Source organism: Drosophila nasuta, chromosome X, assembly GCF_023558535.2.
Source record: "Drosophila nasuta strain 15112-1781.00 chromosome X, ASM2355853v1, whole genome shotgun sequence".
NCBI classification, from domain to species: Eukaryota; Metazoa; Arthropoda; class Insecta; order Diptera; family Drosophilidae; genus Drosophila; species Drosophila nasuta.
The window spans coordinates 26,742,360-26,759,014 of record NC_083459.1 but is presented as its reverse complement, the minus strand read 5'-3'; the positions used below and the strand labels follow the sequence as shown (position 1 = coordinate 26,759,014).

The following is a 16,655-nucleotide window of genomic DNA, read 5'->3' as shown; positions in this document are numbered from 1 at the left end:
AAAATCCCTTCTATTTGAAATTTGTTTGCTTTTACGCCAAAGCTTTTGCTTAGCTTCGACTTGAACCATGTTAAAGCTTGACAATAGATGGCGCTCTTCCAATGCAAAGCTGTTGTTGCCAAAGCTCGCACAATGCTTTCAAAGCTTTCATGTATTCAATGTATTTCCATTTGAATCCTTAAAAAAATCGTTATTTTATAACGATATAGTAATATAGTAATATATTTTAATGTAAATAAAAACGTTAAACATTAAAAAACGGTTTATAAATATTCTTAATGTGAATGAAAACGTTAAACATTGTATAACTATACTTTTTAGTATAAAGCTAGCTTATTTAGTGATAAAGCTCTCATGGTAAATATACAAATTGAAATTAAAATGTTATTTAAGTACAAAGTAATGTTAAAATCAAGTTCAATTTTCAAAGAGGAAAACAAAATGCATATTACAAATTACTAGAAAGTCTTTAGAGGCTGTTTTAAATAGCAGCAAAAATTATGAAATTCTTTTAAGAAATCACCACCTAATGGTTATAAAAACAAGTAAGAAAGCTACAGTCGACTGTGAGGTACCCGCTACCCATTTTGAATAAAAGAAATATAGAAATATAAGAAAAACTAAAAATATACCAAATGGTATATTTGATATATCGATATAATACGGACTCGCAACTCTAGCTTTAAAATTACGCTTGTTATTCGATTTAATTTGCGGGCGGAAGTGGGCGTGTCAAAAATTTTAAACAAACTTGATCTGCGTGCAAACATAACAAATACTGTTGAAAAAAAATTATAGCTCTGTCTCTTACAGTCTCTGAGATCTAGGTGTTCATACGGACAGACGGACATGATGAAGAATATATATAATTTATAGGGTCGCAGATGCCTCGTTCTACCTGTTACATACATTTCCTGTCGGCACAAAGTTATAATACCCTTCTACCCAATGGGTACAGGGTATAAAATCGTGAAAATGAGTTCATAAATATAATATACGAATGAATCGAGTTTCCTTTGTGAATTATAAACAACTTAAAGACACATTACGATGTGATATGATTGCCATATCATAACAATTGGCATAACCAATGCACTCATGGCAAAGAGCCGTAAAGGCGGTTGACTAACTGGTCTGAAGAACTGCGACTGTGAAAAAGAAGAAGAAAGAGGATTGGGTGGCGATGGTTGAGTACGCTTCACTTTCTACTCTGCTCGACGAGTTGCTCTTTAATGCCAGGCGACAAATGCTGAGCAATTACGGAGCACGCGCCTGGGACAGCGTTCTATGATAATATGCCACAACTGTCAACAATATTTCCGGTGCAAAGCGCCTCACCTGAAACCCCCCTCTCCCTCTCCCAATCCCCTGGTCCTGGCTATCCACAGTCACCACTCTTCACTTGACAAGGAGCGCAACAACTGTGTGTGTGTGTGCGTGTGGCCTTGACAGCAAATGTGTGTGTGTGTGTGTGTGTGTGTAGTGTAGTGTCGTCTATGGAGTGTGTGAAACTCTCACCTCGGGCACATACATATCATTGTCAGTGCACGCCCGTGACTCAACTTCAGTTCGCTTGACTTGTCTAAAGACTCAGGTCCAACTGTCGGCATCGTCTTAGCAACTAAACGACAGTTACAGCACCAAGAGCAGCAGCATCATCAACAACAACAACAACGACATCAGCATCATTATAAACTAGGCATACACTGAGCGAAAAATACTGCACTAGCAATTATGTAAATCGCAAGAGAAGTAAATCCATTAGTAAAATTTGAACTAAACCTTGAGAGAACTTAATTCATGCATTCAAATTAAGAATAAATATTATTTGAGATAATAATGGCAATGCAGCCTTATGTTAACAAGTTGATAGCACAAATCTAACTAATCTAATTGAAACCGAAAAAGCTTCAAAAACGGCAGCAATAAGTTGGCAGCGCTACATTGCTAAGTGGACAGCACAAATCGAACTGAGAAATTTAAGAACTTTTGCGATATTAGTCGATAAATGTTTTCCAACTATTATTGCAATACTTAATATCGGAGCGTATAGGACTATAAAGCAATAAGTTGGCAGTCCTATGTTAGCAAGTTGTTAGTACCAGTCTATACATTATAATGAAAAACGCAAAACCTTTAAAAATGTCAACAGCAAGTTGGCAGCACTACATTGGTAAGTGGGCAGATAAATTAGAAGAGAAATTTACGAAATTGTACGATTTTTGGTGATAAATGTTTTGCACCAACTATTGCAATACCTTATATCAGAATCCATAGCAGTAAGAATTGCTTTTTAAGCTCATTTGCAGTAGTCCTCTATGTGGACAATTCGCAAATATTGATATATGAAAAGTGGGTATTGCACATATGCAAATTTTCTTCAACATATGATATAAAGATTCGTTTCAAAGCATCTTAGGAGCTTCAAAAAAAAATATTCTCTAAGTGCACTACTCTATATGCTCCTTTTTTGTTGCTCACTCTTCAGCTATCTCTTTCTCTATGTGCTTATAACATATATATATTTTTTTGTGAAGCAAATGGGGACGTCAACGCAGTCATTAGATGGCTGTGTAACGGGGCAGAGGGAAAGGCAAGGGCAAAGGCAAGAAGGCGTGGCATGTCTGCCTTGCAACGGTGTTGATGTTGATGCTGTTGCCGTTGTTGTTGCTGGCATTAACTTGACACTTTCCCCATTGCCGCCGTGTGGCATGCCTCGAGTGTATCCCATACACTGCAAGTGAGCAGCTCAAGTGTGTGTATGTGTCTGCCCCACACACACACACACACACACACACACACATTCTCATACACAACTGCAACTTGTGTGTGCAAAAATTTATAACTGTAAAAGGCACTCGAAACATATTCGCATGGAAATTTGCCTGCATTTTTGCTTTGATTAATGTGCCGGCTAAAATCGCTCCTGATAAAATATGTGGAAGCCGAGGCTCCTGGATTCATTCGTCGTTCTGCCTGCATCTTATGCTGCCTCTGTCTCTCTCTCTCTCTCTATCTTTCTGTGCCTTCTGCAACCTGTCGTTGCTTTAAAAGCTTCAGCTTCTGCTTCGAGACGTCACTGAAGCTGCACTCGTAACTCGAGACTGCTTCTTTAAGGCGCCACTTAATTATTTACCAAAGAAATGCAATTGTCTGTGCCACGGTGTGCAGCATGTGGCATATGGCAAGTGTGGATGCCACAAAGAAGACAAAAAAAAACATAACATAGAAAAAAAGATTGTAAACTCCTTGCACTTTACCACTTCAAATAGCGGCGAGCCCATTAAGGATCAACTTGCGGCTTCGTTCTATAAATTACGGTGTCATTTGAAGCTGCCAGTGTTGGTAAATACGCATAGTTATCGATAAAGATATGTATTTTTATACATATTCATAAATTACCATTTAGCAGAACATAAATATTAATATTAACGCAGGCAATAACAAATAAAAAATCAAATGAATATATATATATATATATATATATGATTGTGCAACACTGGTTTTTGGAATTAAATGGAAATTAGATATTCAAAAAATACTTTTGAGAATTATCGAAAGAACAATTTAAAGCTGTCCATTTAATAATTTCAATGTTGAGAAGCGCAGAAAAAATATGCAACTACAATGCTATTGAGCAAATCATACCAAGAAAGCAACAAGTAGTCAAAAGTGTTGATAAATTCACATATTTAATGACTAAGATATATGTTCTTGAATTGAAATTAAGCAGAACATGAAATGTCACCTTACTCGAATAGCAAATGAAATGCAATAATATTAAATGTCAAATGTATATATTATTTGGTGATTTTACAGCATTGTTCAGTATGGTTTTAGGGATTGTATGGAATTTAGATATTGAAAATAACTTTCACTGAATTTGAGACTTGTCGAAAGATCAATTGAATGCTGTCCATTTAATAATTTCAATGCTGATAAAGGGAAAAGAAATTTGTGCCCTTGGCATGCTATCTGACAGCAACTAGAAGACAAAAGAGCCTGTGTTAGTGTTAGTAAACACATAAATAAGTCGGAAAGTGTATAAAAATTTGAGCCAGTCTGGCCTTTGGAATGAAATCTGAAATAGATATCGAAAAGTACTTCTACTGTAATTTAGAATTGGCAAAAGTTCAAATTAAAGTTGTCTATTCAACAATTTCAACAAGATAACAACTAGAAGACAAAAGTGTCAGTGTAAGTGTTGGTAAATGCATAAATAAGTCTAAAAGTGAATCTAAATTTGAGCTAGTCATAAAATGCAGAGCCTTGGTTCCCATTTATGCCACCAAAACTTGGCACAAGCGATGTTTCTAGCATGTAATCTTGATCATAATCGAATCTGTGTAAAAAAAAGAGTTATGCAACAACGAAGTGCAACTTTCTACGAATCATCATTATTCAAATAAAAAATAACGCGGCTCTAAATTGCTGTAATGCGTCTGGCTTAAGCGAGAAAGTGCATAAACTATGTATAAGTTTGTTGGGTGGGCTTATGGGTCGTATGAGCAATAATCTATTGAGTTTAATAAACTCTGCCAAAACTGATTTACCCATTAGTCTCTTCAATCAAATTTAGAGCGGGGAGGACAATTTTTTGGATGGGCTTTTCCACTCTCCACTCGGCACGCGCCATGCTGCAGCTGCACTTGCAGCTGAAGTGACCCAAGTAACGCTGTGAAAGAGAGTCCACCAATACACACACACACACACACACACACACACACAAAATGCAAATCGTGCTGAATTGCATTTTTCGCATCGCAGCAAAATTTCAAAAACTGCACAATTTTTATAGGCAGCGCTTGAATAGTTGCAACAGCAACGGCAGTGGCGCCACCAAAAGTGACCCGAGACCCAAAAACATCGCTCTGCTCTCCTCTCTCGCCTGGCTTCTGTTTTGGCTGAACGAGGCGTTGATAAATGTGGCAGACGCCAACGACAACGCCAACACCAATGCCAATGCCAACGCCAACGCCAGTTTAGCAAGGACCCAAGTCGAGGCCAGTGTCAGTGGCACTGCCACAGTTAGTGGCAGCCACAGCTAGTTGCTGTTAAGTGTTGCAAATCCAGTGAGCGGCATAAAATGTTGCGTCATCCCGGCGTGAAAATGCCAGAGCTGCAGCTAATAGAGGAGCCACCTTCATATTGCCTCGAGGCTTGCCCCTCTTTTTGGTCACTCCTCCTCCTCCTCCTTCATCTCTTCCACCTTCTCCCTTTAACCAACTTTTTTGGGTTTCCCCTTTTTATACCCGCTACCCATAGGGTAGAAGGGTATTATAACTTTGTGCCGGCAGGAAATGTATGTAACAGGTAGAACGAGGCATCTCCGACCCCATAAAGTATATATATTCTTGATCAGCGTCAACAGCCGAGACGATCTAGCCATGTCCGTCTGTCCGTCCGTCCATATGAACACGTAGATCTCAGAGACTATAAGAGATAGAGCTATAATTTTTTTTCGACAGCATTTGTTATGTTTGCACGCAGATCAAGTTTGTTTCAAATTTTTGCCACGCCCACTTGCGCCCCCGCAAATCAAAAAAACGAATAACAAGTGTAATTTTTAAGCTAGAATTTTGGTGTATACAATAATTACTATAGTAGTTTTGATTCCTGAAAATTTGGTTGCGATCAGATAAAAATTGTGGAAGTTATTTTAAGAAATACTTTTGTATGGGCAAAAACGCCTACTTACTAGGGGTCTTAGTTGCTTTGGCTGACAATCTGGTATATTGTGCCGTCTATGGTATATTTTGAATGGTGTACTATACCGCATATACCATTTTATTTGGTATACTTTAAGAATACCGCAAAATATACTGCTTTTATTCAAAATGGGTAGCGGGTATATCACAGTCGAGTACACTCGGGGGGGCGGTCAAGGGTTAAAGGGTCAACGCGGATGCTGACGAGACAGCGTCAACGTCGAGTTCATCCCCTTTCGCCCCTTTGCCCCGCTCTTTTCGACATCCTTGGACATCGGCCGAGTTCTGTTTCTGTTTCTGCTGCTCTTTGTCATTGTTGTCATCATCATTTTAAATATTGAAGCATTCCTTACGCCATCAACTCGTTTCAGTCTTTTAATCATTTAGTAATGCTCGTTACTATTTGTGAACTATACAAGATCAAGTCTAATTAGTTGGATTGTCGGTCGATCACTTCGGGATACAACATTGCACATTTAGTTGCAAGTAAATCAAAAAATATATGATACAAATTAATTCTTTTCACGCGATGTGTATCATTATGTTTAATCTAATTAACATACTTCACATATAATGGAATATAAATTTTCTATATTTTTATTTCATTTAACTGCGGTTATAAGTAATAAAAAATGTAATATTATTCGCAAACTGAAGACAATATTACAATTTATGTTCTACTCATAATCAAACTTGACATTAAAACATTGAATTGAAACACTTGTTTGCAGATTAATAATAGAATTATAATTTATCTCGGCATATTATAAAATATTATATTAAAATCCAATATTCTTCACAAACCAAACACAAAAATAATATTTTATGGAAATATTGATGTTCTTTTATTTCCTATCAAATTTGATGTCGAAATATTGAAATGAAACACTTTTCTTGGGGAACATTGATATGAAACAGTGTCTTAAATATGGATACAAAGTGGACAAGAAAAAAAAGCTGCTTTGCCTTTTGGAGCGAATCTAATTTGACAATGAAACATTGAAATGAAACACTATCTTTTGCTGATCAATAATGGAATAAAAGCAATGAATACATTAATCTGAGGCTATGAATAATTAATGAAATATTACTTTAAAATCCAAAGCCATTTGTGTTCTACTAATTTTCTATCCAATCAAATTTGACATTGAAACATTGAAATGAAACGCATTTCTTGGGGAACATTGATATAAAACAGTATCCCAAATTAGGTGAAAAAGTGGACAGTAAAATAATATCGAATTAAAATATGTTCTAATCAATCAAATTTGATATTGAAACATTGGAATGAAACACGTTTTCTTGTAAGAAACGGTTTTTTTTTTAAATATTGGCATAAAGTGACACAAATACAATGGCAAATAAATAAAGTATATATTGGAATGAAACGCTTTTCTAGTGGAACATTAGTAAGAAACAGTTTATTGATTATAGCGAAAAAGCGGACAACAAAAAAGAAGATAGGCTTCCTTTCGTTTGCCATTTGGCAGCCTTCTTATCACAAGCTCTGTAGATCATTTGCAGTTCGTTATGCAGCCACCCAAAAAAAAAATGATATGTGGCAACTGTTGTTATGGTGAGGCCATGGCGTAACCGAAAATTAATTTTTACCCACACGGTAAAGTCAGCGGCGACATTCGATGTCGACGTCATAAACGGCATAATTGATATATGTGTGTAAGCATCGCTTTGTGTGCGTGTGTGTGTGTGTGTGTCATCAAGCTAACGGCAGTCAGTCGTCAGTTGGCAGTGTTCGATGTCCTTATGTCACTAATTACATGCATGTCAATTTTTCGCTCATCACTGCATCGCTTTCTCCTCCTCATCTCCGCATCTCTTTCGGTCGTTTGCCAACACAGACACAAACACATCCGTTTCATTCCATTCCATTTCGTTCCGTTTGGACGTTACAGTGTCCATTGGCAACGATTCACTCAACGTCCAAACACAACAGCAACAACAACAGCAACAAAACCAAACATATTTGGACAGTTTGTGGACAGCTCGGGACGCTCGACTCTGGTCATCAGCATCCTTGCATCCTTGCATTGTCGCCTCCATTCCTCTCTCTCTCTCTCTATATGTATATCTCTTACGCTCTTTTTCTGTGTGTTTGTGCGTATATTTTTATTAAATTTTTCATTATTTGCTGACAGCTGTCGGTAAATGGAATTGTTTATTACCTGGCTTCAGCTACAGCTTCTGCAATTGTTCTTCCTTTCCCATTCCTCAATCGGTTTTCATGCTGCACCGCTGTCATTGATTATCATAACACGAGAGGGGGACGGGACTGCACACAAAAAAGGGGTGTCCTGATAAATGTTGACAATTTTCCGTGGGCAACAAAAGCACACCAAAAACACAATTGCGGATTTTAGCGGCTGAAAGATTTGCGTTCATTTTCATTTTCATGTTGTTCAACGCATATCTAGTTGCCTAGTCCGAACTAGTCGAGTCGAGTCCTCTAGTCTCTCTTTGGGGTATTTGTTGCATTTGTTTTTTCTGTGTTCTATGGTGGAATGGAGGGGGAAGGAGGGAGGGAGGGAGGTAGGGTGGTGGAGATATTTACGAGTACATTGAGCGTATCAAGTGCTCAGTGCTGCTTCAATTGGAATGCAAAGCAAAAGCTTTCATTTCATTTTATCAATGCATTTCGAGCACAAACCACCGCAAAAGCCACAAAACACAAACGACTAACAAATGTTTCACAATGCCACCACTATAAGTGTGTGTGTGTGTGTCTCTATATGTGTGTGTGTCGAATATAGTACTATAGTCCACAGCTAATGGCGACTCGAGTTGCTCACTTGCATTGCGCTTCAATAAACAACTGTCATTCTCATATCTTCCCAAAATATCACACCACGAAGCTGAACAACTCGTTGAGCCAGTGTTGGTAAATTTGTCAAACAAAAATATATAGTTTCTCAGCCATCAGTTAACACTTGAATCTTTGCAAAAATTGTTGGGCATTTCTCAATTGCAAACAAGACATAAGCATAAATATATTAACACTAAATTTCATTCTAGACATGAAGATAGCGAAATAGTTTTTATCTGGACTAACGCGTTGAACATGAGAAACTCAAATTACCAATATGCTTTTTTACATTTTACATATATGCTTTTACAGAGGTATTACTTTAAATAAGGAGATTTCTGAATTCTGTATATTTAAAGGTTGCTACGCACTATTTGCAACGACAATGTTTGTAAATAATTATGTAAAATATTATGAATAATTTATTCAATACTAACAACACTTTCAAACTCAGAGAAATGCTTGCTGAGAATGTTACTCAACACTGGCTAATTTTTGTTGATTTGCCAAGCGAATAATTATTGTAGGAGAATCGAGAGAGAAAGAATACGATAAACAACACTTTCAAAACAACAGCTTAATAAATAGACTATATTAAAAGAATTATAGAATGTTTCACAACACTGGTTGCAATCTGTTGTCTTAGACTTCAAAAGCAAAGGACAATTGTGGAAGAATCCAAGAAGAAGAAAGATGAGGATAAACAACACTTTCAAACTCAGAGAAATGCTAGCTGAGAATGTTATACAACACTGGTTGCCGTTTGTTGTCTTGCAATTCACATGCGAAGGATAATTGTAGAAGAATGAAGAGAGAAATATAAAGATAAACCAGACTAGCAAAACTAAAACCAAATAAATCAATTATGCAATACTAACAAAATCAGAGAATGTTTTACAACACTGGTTGCTTTCTGTTGCTTTGCAATTCCCAAGCGAATGATAAATGTGGAAGAAGAATCGAAAAAGATAGATTTCGATTATCAACTTTATCACAACTACAGCCTAATAAATAAATTATGAGATACTAACAAAATCAGAGAATGTTTTACAACACTGGTTGCTTTCTGTTGCTTTGCAATTCCCAAGCGAATGATAAATGTGGAAGAAGAATCGAAAAAGATAGATTTCGATTATCAACTTTATCACAACTACAGCCTAATAAATAAATTATGAGATACTTACAAAATCAGAGAAATGCTTGCTGAGAATGTTTTACAACACTGGCTGCTTTCTGTTGCTTGGCAATTCCCAAGCGAAGGATAATTGTAGAAGAAGAATCGAAAAAGATAGATTTCGATTATCAACTTTATCACAACTACAGCCTAATAAATAAATTATGAGATACTAACAAAATCAGAGAATGTTTTACAACACTGGTTGCTTTCTGTTGCTTTGCAATTCCCAAGCGAATGATAAATGTGGAAGAAGAATCGAAAAAGATAGATTTGGATTATCAACTTTATCACAACTACAGCCTAATAAATAAATTATGAGATACTAACAAAATCAGAGAAATGCTTGATGAGAATGTTTTACAACACTGGCTGCTTTCTGTTGCTTGGCAATTCCCAAGCGAAGGATAATTGTAGAAGAAGAATCGAAAAAGATAGATTTGGATTATCAAATTTATCACATCTACAGCCTAATAAATAAATTATGAGATACTAACAAAATCAGAGAATGTTTTACAACACTGGCTGCTTTCTGTTGCTTGGCAATTCCCAAGCGAAGGATAATTGTAGCAGAAGGTAAAGTAATGCGACAACATGCTCGTAACAATTGCAGTTCATTTGTGGCGCACAACAACAACTTGAGCTTTAAGTAACCGGATTTCTCGACGTACTAGTTTTAGTTGCCGCTCTTCTTGACTCTCACTCTCTCTGGTGGAGTGGGCGAAAGGATTTAAAATTGCGGCTGCTTTTGCTAACAATGGCAAATCAAATAAGTTGCATGCAGTTTGCACTTAATTGCCAGTGCCAAAGTGGCAAGAAAGGCAGCGCAACAAAAAAAAAAAAAAAATAAAGGAAGAAAAAAGAGATGCAGAGGCAGTTGCAACACTGCTTGCAACACTGCCAAGTGGCAGCAGCTGGCTAGAGAAGCAAGACGGAGGCATGGTTGGCAATGTGCAACATGAGAACCAATTAAAGACATCGTTGTTGGCAGCGTCGCCGTCGCCGTCGCCATCGTCGTCGTCCGGCGTTGTTGGCAAACGTCAACGTCGAAAACTAATTAGCATAACAAGCAACAAAGCGAGATGCAAGATGCAAGATGGAAGATGGAAGAGACTACTGGACTGGACTGGGATAGGATGGGATGGGAAGAGAGATGCAGATGCAGTTGCAGCTGGAGTCCAAGTGGGTGCCAAGTGGCTGCAGTCAACCTAGTTCCCGCCTAGCCCATGTGCATGTGTGTGAGTGTTTGACGCTTCCGCTTGTGCAGTCAACGCAGTCTCCAACTTCACCTCCACCTCCGTCTTCGCCTCTGGCGCTGCCTCATCTAGTTTTCGGCGGGGTGGGAGGGGCAAATGGAAGGGCAAATCAAAAGTTGCGGCATTGAAATGAGCCACCCAACAACAGCAGCCACTAGCCAGTGAACGCCAGCAAAAAGCACCCACATAGCCATAAACAAATACAATTACAAGTCAAGCGGGCCCTGGCCCAAGAACTCTAGTTGTTATACCCGGTTATCCCTAAAAGCAAGCAGGGTATAACAGACGTTGTGAACAATTCATGCTGCAGTCTTCAGGTGTGCTGAAATTCTTCTCTTTAGAAGAATCTTAGAATAAAGCCACGTTCGAAAAAGCATTTTTAAGCAATACTTCGAATTTGAAGATTCGATGATCAAATATAAAGCTGATTTGTATCTCCATCGTCTATATCTACATCAAATATAAAGCTGAATTGTATCTAACTTGTGTCAAGTTAGGAATAAAGACTTGCTTATTCTCACAGAGAAAATTTAACGTGCAAGATATGAAGTCTTATTTGCAAATTTGAGACTCGCTTATTCGAACGCATCCAAGATTAATCTAAAAATGTTCTTAAGATTGGCATATCAACTAGGAAGTTATTCACAACTACACAATAAGAAAAATAAGGGCAACAATCAAGTATAAAATCTTGTTTCATGATTCTTTGTATTTCAAAATTGAGCCAAGAAGATTTATTTTTAAATCAATATCGAAAATCTACAAAAAAAATCTAATCTTGAAATTCAAGAGTACAATCTTGTTTCAAGAATGAAAAATCTTAAAATTGAAACAAGATGGCAAACTCTTAAATCAAGATCAAACGTTCTAGATTAATTCTAGATTGGATATACTTGATATAATATTGATTATGACTCAAATAGGAAGATGAAACAATCTCAATTTCGTATACAAAAGGCAGAAATAGTGTTTAAGAACATATTGAATAATAATGTAATAGTCAGAAGCGAAACTAATAAAGAAAAAGATTGAATAAATAAAAAAAAAAGATATTGAGCAAATCTAAATGCTAACTTATATCTTACAGTCGAGCACACTCAATATTGCAAATGAACAGATATATAAAAATATAATTGGTTAACAGATATCTCACAGTTAAGCGCACTCAAGAACAAATAAAAAGATATCACGTAAATATAACTGACTAACGCGTATCTAATAGCCGAGCACACTCAACATTAAAGAATAAATTCATAGATATCTAAAAATATACTAATCTAAACTATTAACGGATATCGTTCAGTCGAGCACACTCAACATTAAAGAATAAATGAAAAGATATTGAAATATTTATATAACTGCTAACTAGTATTTTAGAGTCGAGCACACTCAACATTAGCCATGAAGCTGGGCATCCGCTTACGATGCTGCTGTTTAGGAGTTGGAGTTGGAGTCGAAGCTGAAGGCAGGCTGACATTAATAAACTGTCGGCATAAATAAAAAGCAACGATGTTCTAGCTGCTGCTGCTGCTGCTGTTGCTTTGGCTGAAGCTGGTCACACTGGCGTCCAAAGCTGGCAAATAAAAATGGTGGAGCGCGCAGCAAAGCGCGGGCGAAAAGCGTTATGATTTATACCAGAGCTGACGCTGACGTAGAAGCTGGAGCCGGAGCCGGAGCCACAAGAGCAGAACAAGTCTAGGAAGGGAATAGAGCGAGACTTGGGAGTAAGAGTTTTGCGGGTCGGATTGCCATCGATGCAGGCAAAGCTCAGCTCATCGCATCGCATCGCATCGCATGGCAGCAGCTCTTCTTTCCGGGGCGTGCAAATAAAATTTTTGGCCATGGCGGTCGGCGCATGTTTTTGATGGCGACGAGACAGCAGCTAGACAAGCTCAAAGGGATTAAATTAAAATGTCCTTTTGAGTTGTGTTTTAATTACTTCCTCTCTGCCAGCTTTCTCCACCCCCTACTCTGCCACACTTCTTACTGCTGCTGTTGTTGACTGTGGCCATGAAAGCAGCTTCGTCGTCGTTGTCGTTGTCTATCCTTCGCTATACTCCTCCGCAGCCTTAAGCCACCAAGCAACCGCAGCCGGAGACAGTGTCACAATCAGAGCACTTCTCTAGCATCAGCTCTCCTCCTCTAACATTAGCTCTATCTCTATCTCTCACTCCCACTCTCTCTCTTTCTCCCTCGTGAAGAAAACTTGCGACATTTCAGCTTGGTGCCTGGCCACAAGCCCAAAAGTTGCCAAAGTTTTCGGGCGGGCGGACTCGACAAAATATTCTTAAAACAGACCGAAGACAAACCCAAGCGTCATCTATTTGAGTTCTCTCTGGAACCGACTACTTGCCACTTGCAAACTTGCCACACTATATAACCTCTTATAGTACACACACAATTGCATCCACAAAAAAAAAAAAACATAGATGTGTACTTCATCTTGTTTTCTTTTTCAAATTGAATGCAAACAACAATAGCTTAGCATCGGACTATACATATATAGAGAATATATTACTCTGGTAGAAATTAAGTGAAATACAATGAGAGAATTAGTTTTTTTCTTTTATGGTAATTTTTGAGTACATTGTTGATTACAATGATTAAGAATCATATTTCATTCAGTGTTACAAGTTGATTGTACAATTTCATAAATTTCATAGAAAGAATATATTATTCCGATAGAAATTGATTGAGTTACAATATTGCATAGAAAGTTTTGCGAAATTATCGCATATATAAAAGATATTATTGTGAAAATGTTTGTTTAGTATTATCACTTATTTCATGATCATTTTTGAGTAGACTTTTTAGGGAAACTAATTGATTAAGAATAATATTTCATTCAGTGTTATTTTTTATAACATGATGATAAAGTTAATTGAATAATTTCATATATATTTTGACTACTCAGTGTAGAAACGCGATGGTTGAACGTTTGAAAAACGTTCCGACTTTTCTTGCTACTTTCCACTGTGGTCATTTGGAGATGGTTTTATAGAGGTTTATTGGGGACAAATTATCGAAATATCTTTATACTGATGACACAAGATAGAAGATGGAATATCGAGTGAAAACACGTGCAAAAAGTACTAAATTGATAATTGACTTGATAAATAAACCTTTTTGAACTAAACTTAAATAAAGAAATTCGGAGTTTAACCTGAGACAATATTCTTTGTGCTTAAATGCACTCAATTAAAATCTATCAAATGTGGTGTCAGTAAAATGAATCGTTAATAATTCGGATGATCAAGCACTGTACTTTGCATTTGCCAAATTCAACCCGTTATACAACACTTAAAAGTACAGTTAATATCTCTTCTAAAGCAACTTGTCAAGCTTTTCACACACATACGTCACACGCACACAACATCTTAAGCAGCTTTGCCTAGAGCAAGTGAAAGCTCACCAATACAAGAGCATGTATTGAAAGCTCAGCATGTTAAAATGCTGCTATTTCATTTATTTTTAAATTTGTTCAATGCCAAGCGATGGTGAAAGGGAACGAGAGAAGCGGAGGAGTCACAGAAATAGCCATGGCTATAGAGATAGAGGGATAGATACAATGTGTTGTTGTGGCTCCGAAGCCGTCAGCTCATTCATTCTCATCAGCGTATTGGGGATTTGTCGCCGCTTTTGCACAGCGCCGCCTCCTGTCAAGTGGCTGCAGCAGCGTGCGTGAATGTCACACACAAATGTCGTGCGTGACTTTGAAGTTGGAGTCGCTCGAAGCTACTAGTTTAACACAGAGTGAGTCCTGCAACTATATACATACATAGATAAACACACACACACACACAGATGCGTACACAGAGAGAAAAACCTAGATTGAAAAAAGAGAACAAGAGCAATCTTGAAATATGATTTTAGATTTGTATTTTCAGATTAAAATCTTGATTCAAGAATATTGAATTCTTAATTGAAAAGTAGATTGCAAATCTTGATTTAAGATTTAGTCGATATTAAAAAAAAAAAACTCGAAATAAGATTCTTAGGTTAAAACAATATTTAAATCAAGATTTTTATGCCAAAAATTTTGATTCAAGAAAGTTTTATTCTAGATTGAAAAGTAGATCGCAAGTCTTGATTTAAAATATTTTTGAGTTAAAAAAACGAATATTGTTTTTGATTCTTAAAATGTTGGAATTTCTTTCATTTCAAATTATGACTTAATTTCTGTTAGCTCAGTAAGTAAATTTGAACCGGTCTTAGGATCAAACTCTAGTCGGTTTGTATATACAAAGTGCAAAGTGTTACAATTTGTAAATAATATTAAAAAATAAAATTGAGAACATACTTAAGTGTGTAAAAAGAAATGTATAAAAAACCACACAATCTATATTTTTGGTTTATTTTCCTTTAAACAATCAAAATTTAAGATTGATTGATCTTAATTAAATTTTAAGATTTTTCCATTCTTGAAACAAGATTATAATCTTGAATTTAAAGGTTGGGCAGTGTAGATTTTTTGTAGATTTCCGATTTTGATTCGATAAGAGTAAACCTTCTTAGTACAATTTTGACACAGAAATCTTGATTCACAATTTTATACTTGATTTTAGTAGGCTTTTTCTTTCTGTGTATGCATAAACTGAGAGTGAACTGTGCGGGATATGGACGACGGCGCCCAAAACAAATGGCCAATTAATTGCCAGAGCATTGGCGTCAGCAGACTGGAGGCCAGTCTGTTTTGTCCTGTCCTGTCCTGTCTTCTCCTTGTCCTGTCCAGGTTCCGGTTCTGTTCGGTTGGGTTCGGTTCTTGTTTTGCCTGCCCACCGTCTGTTGCAATCGATTATTTATTTATTTATGCCACGCTGTGCCGCCTTCAATTGGCTACAATTGGCGCTTATCTCTGACGCTGCTGCTGCTGCTGTTGCTGCTGCTTCGTTGTGTTTTTGCTGGCGCGTTACAAATGTTTTGCATATCATTGACAAGGGAACGACAGCAAAAGGCCTTAGAAAAAGGCGTCATGGACATGGCTCAGCCAACTTCCTCCTCTTCGTCCCATTTTGTGTGGGGGGACTTTGCATACATTTTGCCAGTGGCTTGGCGGGCAAATATTTTAGGCTCTCGCTCGACACTCTGCTCAGTGCCCAGCTCTCTCTCTCTCTCTCTTTCGCTCTCTGCATGGAATTTATTTGAGCAAATTTGCAAATTATTGCGTTTCGTGCCTTGAGCCGGCTTCTCGAGCAGCAAAGTAGCAGGGAACGTGAACGTGGACATCTATTACGACGGCCATTTACATTTGACAATTGCCTTGTTGGCATCTTTTTAATGGGGCCCTGAACCCCTCGCTCCACGCCAGTCTCCCCACTACCCCCTCACACCTCCTCCCAAACAATTTCTCTATCTTCCGCTGTCAAGGCTGCAGCTCAAGTCGATTTTGCACGCTGGTTTTTTATGGCTTTCGAGTGGATTTCGCCACGACAGCGCACAAATTGGCGACATGCATTAAGACTACCAAAAAAAAAATGATTTCGTCTTCCTCTTCCTTGGACATCAAAAGTTGCTTAACAGCCGCCACTTTGTCGTCTAAACAGTGAAAGTTTCTTACATTTCATTTTGTGGTTTTTTGTTTTCTGTGGATTTTCACACAATGATGTAAAGCTTCTCATATACATACATATATGTATAGTAATAACATTAACAATAATGTTTCATATATGAAAAGTATCATTGAACTTTTCCAAATT

At 37.3% G+C, this 16,655-nt stretch overlaps 1 long non-coding RNA gene across 2 annotated transcripts in view; it reads right to left on the bottom strand.

The window, feature by feature from the left end:
• The window catches only part of LOC132796134 (uncharacterized), a 55,367-nt gene that overhangs the window by 27,284 nt on the left and 11,428 nt on the right, over nt 1-16,655 (bottom strand). The window lies entirely within an intron of this gene.